General features: G+C 54.9%; 13 non-coding genes across 13 annotated transcripts; all 13 read left to right on the forward strand.

Moving 5' to 3' along the window:
- Positions 1-57: 57 nt before the first annotated feature.
- On the forward strand, positions 58-176 carry LOC126189523 (5S ribosomal RNA). The gene has a single exon (XR_007538026.1). It is a non-coding gene; the product is annotated as a 5S ribosomal RNA (ribosomal RNA).
- Positions 177-1,025: 849 nt separating this feature from the next.
- LOC126189530 (5S ribosomal RNA) lies at positions 1,026-1,144 on the forward strand. The gene has a single exon (XR_007538033.1). It is a non-coding gene; the product is annotated as a 5S ribosomal RNA (ribosomal RNA).
- An 852-nt stretch (positions 1,145-1,996) lies between these two features.
- On the forward strand, positions 1,997-2,115 carry LOC126189524 (5S ribosomal RNA). The gene has a single exon (XR_007538027.1). It is a non-coding gene; the product is annotated as a 5S ribosomal RNA (ribosomal RNA).
- Positions 2,116-2,969: 854 nt separating this feature from the next.
- On the forward strand, positions 2,970-3,088 carry LOC126189504 (5S ribosomal RNA). The gene has a single exon (XR_007538008.1). It is a non-coding gene; the product is annotated as a 5S ribosomal RNA (ribosomal RNA).
- An 854-nt stretch (positions 3,089-3,942) lies between these two features.
- Positions 3,943-4,061, forward strand: LOC126189258 (5S ribosomal RNA). The gene has a single exon (XR_007537926.1). It is a non-coding gene; the product is annotated as a 5S ribosomal RNA (ribosomal RNA).
- An 848-nt stretch (positions 4,062-4,909) lies between these two features.
- LOC126189270 (5S ribosomal RNA) lies at positions 4,910-5,028 on the forward strand. Its single transcript, XR_007537927.1, has one exon. It is a non-coding gene; the product is annotated as a 5S ribosomal RNA (ribosomal RNA).
- Positions 5,029-5,875: 847 nt separating this feature from the next.
- Positions 5,876-5,994, forward strand: LOC126189444 (5S ribosomal RNA). Its single transcript, XR_007537950.1, has one exon. It is a non-coding gene; the product is annotated as a 5S ribosomal RNA (ribosomal RNA).
- Positions 5,995-6,836: 842 nt separating this feature from the next.
- On the forward strand, positions 6,837-6,955 carry LOC126189505 (5S ribosomal RNA). The gene has a single exon (XR_007538009.1). It is a non-coding gene; the product is annotated as a 5S ribosomal RNA (ribosomal RNA).
- Positions 6,956-7,811: 856 nt separating this feature from the next.
- Positions 7,812-7,930, forward strand: LOC126189282 (5S ribosomal RNA). The gene has a single exon (XR_007537928.1). It is a non-coding gene; the product is annotated as a 5S ribosomal RNA (ribosomal RNA).
- Positions 7,931-8,777: 847 nt separating this feature from the next.
- LOC126189445 (5S ribosomal RNA) lies at positions 8,778-8,896 on the forward strand. Its single transcript, XR_007537951.1, has one exon. It is a non-coding gene; the product is annotated as a 5S ribosomal RNA (ribosomal RNA).
- Positions 8,897-9,738: 842 nt separating this feature from the next.
- Positions 9,739-9,857, forward strand: LOC126189713 (5S ribosomal RNA). The gene has a single exon (XR_007538210.1). It is a non-coding gene; the product is annotated as a 5S ribosomal RNA (ribosomal RNA).
- Positions 9,858-10,713: 856 nt separating this feature from the next.
- Positions 10,714-10,832, forward strand: LOC126189228 (5S ribosomal RNA). Its single transcript, XR_007537923.1, has one exon. It is a non-coding gene; the product is annotated as a 5S ribosomal RNA (ribosomal RNA).
- Positions 10,833-11,675: 843 nt separating this feature from the next.
- LOC126189677 (5S ribosomal RNA) lies at positions 11,676-11,794 on the forward strand. The gene has a single exon (XR_007538175.1). It is a non-coding gene; the product is annotated as a 5S ribosomal RNA (ribosomal RNA).
- The last annotated feature ends 688 nt before the right edge of the window (positions 11,795-12,482 follow it).

Consider the following 12,482-nt stretch of genomic DNA (forward strand, 5'->3'; position numbering starts at 1 on the left):
TGTGTGTTGGGAGAAAAGCCGAACGCGAATTCTGCCGTGCTCCTACATTAGATGAGCGCCAACGGCCATACCATGATGAATACACCGGTTCTCGTCCGATCACCGAAGTTAAGCATCATCGGGCCCGGCCAGTACTTGGATGGGTGACCGCCTGGGAAACCCGGGTGCTGTTGGCTCCCTTACTGTTTTTTTTTTTTTTTATGTCGCCAGCCCAATTTTCAAACTACCTTTCTGTTGTGACAAAGATGCTTCCTTAAGCCTTTTAAACTACTGTAATGGAACGAAAATGCAGTAATTAACTCAGTTTGAGGGAGAATGTGATAACCAAGTTTGCCAAGAAGACTTTGAAAACGACAAAACAGTACGAATGGGCAGGTGATTTCTGAAATACGTCACCGCCTATTGTTGTGTAGGTGTGTTGAGTTCCAAATTTGATTTGTAACCACGAATTTATTCCTTAGTCGTCTCGTCTCGTCTCGTCTCGTCCCGCAGACGTTTGTCGTGCTTGCGCTGTCATATGGACTACGACCCGAGCGGCAGCGAGCGGCAGTCGAGCAAAGTCGGGACAAGTCGGGACGGGGACAGGGACAGGGATAGGAATGGTGCGAATGCACTGCAAACTTACGCAGACACCTGGTGTGAGGCGAGGTGAGGCGAGGCGAGGCGAGGCGAGGAAACGCACATCGCTACCAGTGGGCCCTCCAGCACGACACTGCCACACCCCGCACAGGCCCTCCGCTGAACACCAGGGACAAGATGCGTCCTCTGCTAGTGTCGAAGGCTGCACGCGCCCAGCGAATGACAGGGGGTGCAACGAGCAGCAGTGCGTCTCACACACGCGGCGGTGCGCCCGCCAATTCGGCCGTCACTCTGCTGGGACGCCGGGCGCGCCTCCCCGCGCCGTCCTCGAGGAACTGGCGGTTGCGGAAGGAAGCGCTTTCGTCAAATGCGGCCGAAAACTAACATTTTGTGTGTTGGGAGAAAAGCCGAACGCGAATTCTGCCGTGCTCCTACATTAGATGAGCGCCAACGGCCATACCATGATGAATACACCGGTTCTCGTCCGATCACCGAAGTTAAGCATCATCGGGCCCGGCTAGTACTTGGATGGGTGACCGCCTGCGAAACCCGGGTGCTGTTGGCTCCCTTCCTGTTTTTTCTTTTTTTTGTTATGTCGCCAGCCCAATTTTCAAACTACCTTTCTGTTGTGACAAAGATGCTTCCTTAAGCCTTTTAAACTACTGTAATGGAACGAAAATGCAGTAATTAACTCAGTTTGAGGGAGAATGTGCTAACCAAGTTTGAAAAGAAGACTTTGCAAACGACAAAACAGTACGAATGGGCAGGTGATTTCTGAAATACGTCACCGCCTATTGTTGTGTAGGTGTGTTGAGTTCCAAATTTGATTTGTAACCACGAATTTATTCCTTAGTCGTCTCGTCTCGTCTCGTCTCGTCCCGCAGACGTTTGTCGTGCTTGCGCTGTCATATGGACTACGACCCGAGCGGCAGCGAGCGGCAGTCGAGCAAAGTCGGGACAAGTCGGGACGGGGACAGGGACAGGGATAGGAATGGTGCGAATGCACTGCAAAATTACGCAGACACCTGGTGTGAGGCGAGGCGAGGCGAGGCGAGGCGAGGCGAGGAAACCCACATCGCTACCAGTGGGCCCTCCAGCACGACACTGCCACACCCCGCACAGGCCCTCCGCTGAACACCAGGGACAAGATGCGTCCTCCGCTAGTGTCGAAGGCTGCACGCGCCCAGCGAATGACAGGGGGTGCAACGAGCAGCAGTGCGTCTCACACACGCGGCGGTGCGCCCGCCAATTCGGCCGTCACTCTGCTGGGACGCCGGGCGCGCCTCCCCGCGCCGTCCTCGAGGAACTGGCGGTTGCGGAAGGAAGCGCTTTCGTCAAATGCGGCCGAAAACTAACATTTTGTGTGTTGGGAGAAAAGCCGAACGCGAATTCTGCCGTGCTCCTACATTAGATGAGCGCCAACGGCCATACCATGATGAATACACCGGTTCTCGTCCGATCACCGAAGTTAAGCATCATCGGGCCCGGCCAGTACTTGGATGGGTGACCGCCTGGGAAACCCGGGTGCTGTTGGCTCCCTTACTGTTTTTTTTTTTTTTTATGTCGCCAGCCCAATTTTCAAACTACCTTTCTGTTGTGACAAAGATGCTTCCTTAAGCCTTTTAAACTACTGTAATGGAACGAAAATGCAGTAATTAACTCAGTTTGAGGGAGAATGTGATAACCAAGTTTGCCAAGAAGACTTTGAAAACGACAAAACAGTACGAATGGGCAGGTGATTTCTGAAATACGTCACCGCCTATTGTTGTGTAGGTGTGTTGAGTTCCAAATTTGATTTGTAACCACGAATTTATTCCTTAGTCGTCTCGTCTCGTCTCGTCTCGTCCCGCAGACGTTTGTCGTGCTTGCGCTGTCATATGGACTACGACCCGAGCGGCAGCGAGCGGCAGTCGAGCAAAGTCGGGACAAGTCGGGACGGGGACAGGGACAGGGATAGGAATGGTGCGAATGCACTGCAAACTTACGCAGACACCTGGTGTGAGGCGAGGCGAGGCGAGGCGAGGCGAGGCGAGGCGAGGAAACCCACATCGCTACCAGTGGGCCCTCCAGCACGACACTGCCACACCCCGCACAGGCCCTCCGCTGAACACCAGGGACAAGATGCGTCCTCCGCTAGTGTCGAAGGCTGCACGCGCCCAGCGAATGACAGGGGGTGTAACGAGCTGCAGTGCGTCTCACACACGCGGCGGTGCGCCCGCCAATTCGGCCGTCACTCTGCTGGGACGCCGGGCGCGCCTCCCCGCGCCGTCCTCGAGGAACTGGCGGTTGCGGAAGGAAGCGCTTTCGTCAAATGCGGCCGAAAACTAACATTTTGTGTGTTGGGAGAAAAGCCGAACGCGAATTCTGCCGTGCTCCTACATTAGATGAGCGCCAACGGCCATACCATGATGAATACACCGGTTCTCGTCCGATCACCGAAGTTAAACATCATCGGGCCCGGCTAGTACTTGGATGGGTGACCGCCTGGGAAACCCGGGTGCTGTTGGCTCCCTTACTGTTTTTTTTGTTATGTCGCCAGCCCAATTTTCAAACTACCTTTCTGTTGTGACAAAGATGCTTCCTTAAGCCTTTTAAACTACTGTAATGGAACGAAAATGCAGTAATTAACTCAGTTTGAGGGAGAATGTGCTAACCAAGTTTGCCAAGAAGACTTTGAAAACGACAAAACAGTACGAATGGGCAGGTGATTTCTGAAATACGTCACCGCCTATTGTTGTGTAGGTGTGTTGAGTTCCAAATTTGATTTGTAACCACGAATTTATTCCTTAGTCGTCTCGTCTCGTCTCGTCTCGTCTCGTCTCGTCCCGCAGACGTTTGTCGTGCTTGCGCTGTCATATGGACCACGACCCGAGCGGCAGCGAGCGGCAGTCGAGCAAAGTCGGGACAAGTCGGGACGGGGACAGGGACAGGGATAGGAATGGTGCGAATGCACTGCAAACTACGCAGACACCTGGTGTGAGGCGAGGCGAGGCGAGGCGTGGCGAGGCGAGGAAGCCCACATCGCTACCAGTGGGCCCCCCAGCACGACACTGCCACACCCCGCACAGGCCCTCCGCTGAACACCAGGGACAAGATGCGTCCTCCGCTAGTGTCGAAGGCTGCACGCGCCCAGCGAATGACAGGGGGTGCAACGAGCAGCAGTGCGTCTCACACACGCGGCGGTGCGCCCGCCAATTCGGCCGTCACTCTGCTGGGACGCCGGGCGCGCCTCCCCGCGCCGTCCTCGAGGAACTGGCGGTTGCGGAAGGAAGCGCTTTCGTCAAATGCGGCCGAAAACTAACATTTTGTGTGTTGGGAGAAAAGCCGAACGCGAATTCTGCCGTGCTCCTACATTAGATGAGCGCCAACGGCCATACCATGATGAATACACCGGTTCTCGTCCGATCACCGAAGTTAAGCATCATCGGGCCCGGCTAGTACTTGGATGGGTGACCGCCTGGGAAACCCGGGTGCTGTTGGCTCCCTTACTGTTTTTTTTTTTTTTATGTCGCCAGCCCAATTTTCAAACTACCTTTCTGTTGTGACAAAGATGCTTCCTTAAGCCTTTTAAACTACTGTAATGGAACGAAAATGCAGTAATTAACTCAGTTTGAGGGAGAATGTGATAACCAAGTTTGCCAAGAAGACTTTGAAAACGACAAAACAGTACGAATGGGCAGGTGATTTCTGAAATACGTCACCGCCTATTGTTGTGTAGGTGTGTTGAGTTCCAAATTTGATTTGTAACCACGAATTTATTCCTTAGTCGTCTCGTCTCGTCTCGTCTCGTCCCGCAGACGTTTGTCGTGCTTGCGCTGTCATATGGACTACGACCCGAGCGGCAGCGAGCGGCAGTCGAGCAAAGTCGGGACAAGTCGGGACGGGGACAGGGACAGGGATAGGAATGGTGCGAATGCACTGCAAACTTACGCAGACACCTGGTGTGAGGCGAGGCGAGGCGAGGCGAGGCGAGGCGAGGAAACCCACATCGCTACCAGTGGGCCCTCCAGCACGACACTGCCACACCCCGCACAGGCCCTCCGCTGAACACCAGGGACAAGATGCGTCCTCCGCTAGTGTCGAAGGCTGCACGCGCCCAGCGAATGACAGGGGGTGCAACGAGCAGCAGTGCGTCTCACACACGCGGCGGTGCGCCCGCCAATTCGGCCGTCACTCTGCTGGGACGCCGGGCGCGCCTCCCCGCGCCGTCCTCGAGGAACTGGCGGTTGCGGAAGGAAGCGCTTTCGTCAAATGCGGCCGAAAACTAACATTTTGTGTGTTGGGAGAAAAGCCGAACGCGAATTCTGCCGTGCTCCTACATTAGATGAGCGCCAACGGCCATACCATGATGAATACACCGGTTCTCGTCCGATCACCGAAGTTAAGCATCATCGGGCCCGGCTAGTACTTGGATGGGTGACCGCCTGGGAAACCCGGGTGCTGTTGGCTCTCTTACTGTTTTTTTTTTTGTTATGTCGCCAGCCCAATTTTCAAACTACCTTTCTGTTGTGACGAAGATGCTTCCTTAAGCCTTTTAAACTACTGTAATGGAACGAAAATGCAGTAATTAACTCAGTTTGAGGGAGAATGTGCTAACCAAGTTTGCCAAGAAGACTTTGAAAACGACAAAACACTACGAATCGGCAGGTGATTTCTGAAATACGTCACCGCCTATTGTTGTGTAGGTGTGTTGAGTTCCAAATTTGATTTGTAAAAACGAACTTATTCCTTAGTCGTCTCGTCTCGTCTCGTCTCGTCCCGCAGACGTTTGTCGTGCTTGCGCTGTCATATGGACCACGACCCGAGCGGCAGCGAGCGGCAGTCGAGCAAAGTCGGGACAAGTCGGGACGGGGACAGGGACAGGGATAGGAATGGTGCGAATGCACTGCAAACTACGCAGACACCTGGTGTGAGGCGAGGCGAGGCGAGGCGTGGCGAGGCGAGGAAGCCCACATCGCTACCAGTGGGCCCTCCAGCACGACACTGCCACACCCCGCACAGGCCCTCCGCTGAACACCAGGGACAAGATGCGTCCTCCGCTAGTGTCGAAGGCTGCACGCGCCCAGCGAATGACAGGGGGTGCAACGAGCAGCAGTGCGTCTCACACACGCGGCGGTGCGCCCGCCAATTCGGCCGTCACTCTGCTGGGACGCCGGGCGCGCCTCCCCGCGCCGTCCTCGAGGAACTGGCGGTTGCGGAAGGAAGCGCTTTCGTCAAATGCGGCCGAAAACTAACATTTTGTGTGTTGGGAGAAAAGCCGAACGCGAATTCTGCCGTGCTCCTACATTAGATGAGCGCCAACGGCCATACCATGATGAATACACCGGTTCTCGTCCGATCACCGAAGTTAAGCATCATCGGGCCCGACTAGTACTTGGATGGGTGACCACCTGGGAAACCCGGGTGCTGTTGGCTCCCTTCCTGTTTTTTTTTTTGTTATGTCGCCAGCCCAATTTTCAAAGTACCTTTCTGTTGTGACAAAGATGCTTCCTTAAGCCTTTTAAACTACTGTAATGGTACGAAAATGCAGTAATTAACTCAGTTTGAGGGAGAATGTGCTAACCAAGTTTGCCAAGAAGACTTTGAAAACGACAAAACAGTACGAATCGGAAGGTGATTTCTGAAATACGTCACCGCCTATTGTTGTGTAGGAGTGTAGAGTTCCAAATTTGATTTGTAACCACGAATTTATTCCTTAGTCGTCTCGTCTCGTCTCGTCCCGCAGACGTTTGTCGTGCTTGCGCTGTCATATGGACCACGACCCGAGCGGCAGCGAGCGGCAGTCGTGCAAAGTCGGGACAAATTGGGACGGGGACAGGGACAGGGATAGGAATGGTGCGAATGCACTGCAAACTACGCAGACACCTGGTGTGTGGCGAGGCGAGGCGAGGCGAGGCGAGGCGAGGAAGCCCACATCGCTACCATTGGGCCCTCCAGCACGACACTGCCACACCCCGCACAGGCCCTTGGCTGAACACCAGGGACAAGATGCGCCTTCCGCTAGTGTCGAAGGCTGCACGCGCCCAGCGAATGACAGGGGGTGCAACGAGCAGCAGTGCGTCTCACACACGCGGCGGTGCGCCCGCCAATTCGGCCGTCACTCTGCTGGGACGCCGGGCGCGCCTCCCCGCGCCGTCCTCGAGGAACTGGCGGTTGCGGAAGGAAGCGCTTTCGTCAAATGCGGCCGAAAACTAACATTTTGTGTGTTGGGAGAAAAGCCGAACGCGAATTCTGCCGTGCTCCTACATTAGATGAGCGCCAACGGCCATACCATGATGAATACACCGGTTCTCGTCCGATCACCGAAGTTAAACATCATCGGGCCCGGCTAGTACTTGGATGGGTGACCGCCTGGGAAACCCGGGTGCTGTTGGCTCCCTTACTGTTTTTTTTTGTTATGTCGCCAGCCCAATTTTCAAACTACCTTTCTGTTGTGACAAAGATGCTTCCTTAAGCCTTTTAAACTACTGTAATGGAACGAAAATGCACTAATTAACTCAGTTTGAGGGAGAATGTGCTAACCAAGTTTGCCAAGAAGACTTTGAAAACGACAAAACAGTACGAATGGGCAGGTGATTTCTGAAATACGTCACCGCCTATTGTTGTGTAGGTGTGTTGAGTTCCAAATTTGATTTGTAACCACGAATTTATTCCTTAGTCGTCTCGTCTCGTCTCGTCTCGTCTCGTCTCGTCCCGCAGACGTTTGTCGTGCTTGCGCTGTCATATGGACCACGACCCGAGCGGCAGCGAGCGGCAGTCGAGCAAAGTCGGGACAAGTCGGGACGGGGACAGGGACAGGGATAGGAATGGTGCGAATGCACTGCAAACTTACGCAGACACCTGGTGTGAGGCGAGGCGAGGCGAGGCGAGGCGAGGCGAGGAAACCCACATCGCTACCAGTGGGCCCTCCAGCACGACACTGCCACACCCCGCACAGGCCCTCCGCTGAACACCAGGGACAAGATGCGTCCTCCGCTAGTGTCGAAGGCTGCACGCGCCCAGCGAATGACAGGGGGTGCAACGAGCAGCAGTGCGTCTCACACACGCGGCGGTGCGCCCGCCAATTCGGCCGTCACTCTGCTGGGACGCCGGGCGCGCCTCCCCGCGCCGTCCTCGAGGAACTGGCGGTTGCGGAAGGAAGCGCTTTCGTCAAATGCGGCCGAAAACTAACATTTTGTGTGTTGGGAGAAAAGCCGAACGCGAATTCTGCCGTGCTCCTACATTAGATGAGCGCCAACGGCCATACCATGATGAATACACCGGTTCTCGTCCGATCACCGAAGTTAAGCATCATCGGGCCCGGCTAGTACTTGGATGGGTGACCGCCTGGGAAACCCGGGTGCTGTTGGCTCCCTTACTGTTTTTTTTTTTGTTATGTCGCCAGCCCAATTTTCAAACTACCTTTCTGTTGTGACGAAGATGCTTCCTTAAGCCTTTTAAACTACTGTAATGGAACGAAAATGCAGTAATTAACTCAGTTTGAGGGAGAATGTGCTAACCAAGTTTGCCAAGAAGACTTTGAAAACGACAAAACACTACGAATCGGCAGGTGATTTCTGAAATACGTCACCGCCTATTGTTGTGTAGGTGTGTTGAGCTCCAAATTTGATTTGTAAAAACGAACTTATACCTTAGTCGTCTCGTCTCGTCTCGTCTCGTCCCGCAGACGTTTGTCGTGCTTGCGCTGTCATATGGACCACGACCCGAGCGGCAGCGAGCGGCAGTCGAGCAAAGTCGGGACAAGTCGGGACGGGGACAGGGACAGGGATAGGAATGGTGCGAATGCACTGCAAACTACGCAGACACCTGGTGTGAGGCGAGGCGAGGCGAGGCGTGGCGAGGCGAGGAAGCCCACATCGCTACCAGTGGGCCCTCCAGCACGACACTGCCACACCCCGCACAGGCCCTCCGCTGTACACCAGGGACAAGATGCGTCCTCCGCTAGTGTCGAAGGCTGCACGCGCCCAGCGAATGACAGGGGGTGCAACGAGCAGCAGTGCGTCTCACACACGCGGCGGTGCGCCCGCCAATTCGGCCGTCACTCTGCTGGGACGCCGGGCGCGCCTCCCCGCGCCGTCCTCGAGGAACTGGCGGTTGCGGAAGGAAGCGCTTTCGTCAAATGCGGCCGAAAACTAACATTTTGTGTGTTGGGAGAAAAGCCGAACGCGAATTCTGCCGTGCTCCTACATTAGATGAGCGCCAACGGCCATACCATGATGAATACACCGGTTCTCGTCCGATCACCGAAGTTAAGCATCATCGGGCCCGGCTAGTACTCGGATGGGTGACCACCTGGGAAACCCGGGTGCTGTTGGCTCCCTTCCTGTTTTTTTTTTTGTTATGTCGCCAGCCCAATTTTCAAAGTACCTTTCTGTTGTGACAAAGATGCTTCCTTAAGCCTTTTAAACTACTGTAATGGTACGAAAATGCAGTAATTAACTCAGTTTGAGGGAGAATGTGCTAACCAAGTTTGCCAAGAAGACTTTGAAAACGACAAAACAGTACGAATCGGAAGGTGATTTCTGAAATACGTCACCGCCTATTGTTGTGTAGGAGTGTAGAGTTCCAAATTTGATTTGTAACCACGAATTTATTCCTTAGTCGTCTCGTCTCGTCTCGTCCCGCAGACGTTTGTCGTGCTTGCGCTGTCATATGGACCACGACCCGAGCGGCAGCGAGCGGCAGTCGTGCAAAGTCGGGACAAGTCGGGTCGGGGACAGGGACAGGGATAGGAATGGTGCGAATGCACTGCAAACTAAGCAGACACCTGGTGTGAGGCGAGGCGAGGCGAGGCGAGGCGAGGCGAGGAAGCCCACATCGCTACCATTGGGCCCTCCAGCACGACACTGCCACACCCCGCACAGGCCCTTGGCTGAACACCAGGGACAAGATGCGCCTTCCGCTAGTGTCGAAGGCTGCACGCGCCCAGCGAATGACAGGGGGTGCAACGAGCAGCAGTGCGTCTCACACACGCGGCGGTGCGCCCGCCAATTCGGCCGTCACTCTGCTGGGACGCCGGGCGCGCCTCCCCGCGCCGTCCTCGAGGAACTGGCGGTTGCGGAAGGAAGCGCTTTCGTCAAATGCGGCCGAAAACTAACATTTTGTGTGTTGGGAGAAAAGCCGAACGCGAATTCTGCCGTGCTCCTACATTAGATGAGCGCCAACGGCCATACCATGATGAATACACCGGTTCTCGTCCGATCACCGAAGTTAAGCAACATCGGGCCCGGCTAGTACTTGGATGGGTAACCGCCTGGAAAACCCGGGTGCTGCTGGCTCCCTTCCTGTTTTTCTTTTGTTATGTCGCCAGCCCAATTTTCAAACTACCTTTCTGTTGTGACAAAGATGCTTCCTTAAGCCTTTTAAACTACTGTAATGGAACGAAAATGCAGTAATTAACTCAGTTTGAGGGAGAATGTGCTAACCAAGTTTGCCAAGAAGACTTTGAAAACGACAAAACAGTACGAATGGGCAGGTGATTTCTGAAATACGTCACCGCCTATTGTTGTGTAGGTGTGTTGAGTTCCAAATTTGATTTGTAACCACGAATTTATTCCTTAGTCGTCTCGTCTCGTCTCGTCTCGTCTCGTCTCGTCCCGCAGACGTTTGTCGTGCTTGCGCTGTCATATGGACCACGACCCGAGCGGCAGCGAGCGGCAGTCGAGCAAAGTCGGGACAAGTCGGGACGGGGACAGGGACAGGGATAGGAATGGTGCGAATGCACTGCAAACTACGCAGACACCTGGTGTGAGGCGAGGCGAGGCGAGGCGTGGCGAGGCGAGGAAGCCCACATCGCTACCAGTGGGCCCTCCAGCACGACACTGCCACACCCCGCACAGGCCCTCCGCTGTACACCAGGGACAAGATGCGTCCTCCGCTAGTGTCGAAGGCTGCACGCGCCCAGCGAATGACAGGGGGTGCAACGAGCAGCAGTGCGTCTCACACACGCGGCGGTGCGCCCGCCAATTCGGCCGTCACTCTGCTGGGACGCCGGGCGCGCCTCCCCGCGCCGTCCTCGAGGAACTGGCGGTTGCGGAAGGAAGCGCTTTCGTCAAATGCGGCCGAAAACTAACATTTTGTGTGTTGGGAGAAAAGCCGAACGCGAATTCTGCCGTGCTCCTACATTAGATGAGCGCCAACGGCCATACCATGATGAATACACCGGTTCTCGTCCGATCACCGAAGTTAAGCATCATCGGGCCCGGCTAGTACTTGGATGGGTGACCACCTGGGAAACCCGGGTGCTGTTGGCTCCCTTCCTGTTTTTTTTTTTTGTTATGTCGCCAGCCCAATTTTCAAAGTACCTTTCTGTTGTGACAAAGATGCTTCCTTAAGCCTTTTAAACTACTGTAATGGTACGAAAATGCAGTAATTAACTCAGTTTGAGGGAGAATGTGCTAACCAAGTTTGCCAAGAAGACTTTGAAAACGACAAAACAGTACGAATCGGAAGGTGATTTCTGAAATACGTCACCGCCTATTGTTGTGTAGGAGTGTAGAGTACCAAATTTGATTTGTAACCACGAATTTATTCCTTAGTCGTCTCGTCTCGTCTCGTCCCGCAGACGTTTGTCGTGCTTGCGCTGTCATATGGACCACGACCCGAGCGGCAGCGAGCGGCAGTCGTGCAAAGTCGGGACAAGTCGGGTCGGGGACAGGGACAGGGATAGGAATGGTGCGAATGCACTGCAAACTAAGCAGACACCTGGTGTGAGGCGAGGCGAGGCGAGGCGAGGCGAGGCGAGGAAGCCCACATCGCTACCATTGGGCCCTCCAGCACGACACTGCCACACCCCGCACAGGCCCTTGGCTGAACACCAGGGACAAGATGCGCCTTCCGCTAGTGTCGAAGGCTGCACGCGCCCAGCGAATGACAGGGGGTGCAACGAGCAGCAGTGCGTCTCACACACGCGGCGGTGCGCCCGCCAATTCGGCCGTCACTCTGCTGGGACGCCGGGCGCGCCTCCCCGCGCCGTCCTCGAGGAACTGGCGGTTGCGGAAGGAAGCGCTTTCGTCAAATGCGGCCGAAAACTAACATTTTGTGTGTTGGGAGAAAAGCCGAACGCGAATTCTGCCGTGCTCCTACATTAGATGAGCGCCAACGGCCATACCATGATGAATACACCGGTTCTCGTCCGATCACCGAAGTTAAGCAACATCGGGCCCGGCTAGTACTTGGATGGGTGACCGCCTGGAAAACCCGGGTGCTGCTGGCTCCCTTCCTGTTTTTCTTTTGTTATGTCGCCAGCCCAATTTTCAAACTACCTTTCTGTTGTGACAAAGATGCTTCCTTAAGCCTTTTAAACTACTGTAATGGAACGAAAATGCAGTAATTAACTCAGTTTGAGGGAGAATGTGCTAACCAAGTTTGCCAAGAAGACTTTGAAAACGACAAAACAGTACGAATGGGCAGGTGATTTCTGAAATACGTCACCGCCTATTGTTGTGTAGGTGTGTTGAGTTCCAAATTTGATTTGTAACCACGAATTTATTCCTTAGTCGTCTCGTCTCGTCTCGTCTCGTCTCGTCTCGTCCCGCAGACGTTTGTCGTGCTTGCGCTGTCATATGGACCACGACCCGAGCGGCAGCGAGCGGCAGTCGAGCAAAGTCGGGACAAGTCGGGACGGGGACAGGGACAGGGATAGGAATGGTGCGAATGCACTGCAAACTACGCAGACACCTGGTGTGAGGCGAGGCGAGGCGAGGCGTGGCGAGGCGAGGAAGCCCACATCGCTACCAGTGGGCCCCCCAGCACGACACTGCCACACCCCGCACAGGCCCTCCGCTGAACACCAGGGACAAGATGCGTCCTCCGCTAGTGTCGAAGGCTGCACGCGCCCAGCGAATGACAGGGGGTGCAACGAGCAGCAGTGCGTCTCACACACGCGGCGGTGCGCCCGCCAA

This window comes from Schistocerca cancellata, chromosome 5 (genome assembly GCF_023864275.1).
Source record: "Schistocerca cancellata isolate TAMUIC-IGC-003103 chromosome 5, iqSchCanc2.1, whole genome shotgun sequence".
NCBI lineage: Eukaryota > Metazoa > Arthropoda > Insecta > Orthoptera > Acrididae > Schistocerca > Schistocerca cancellata.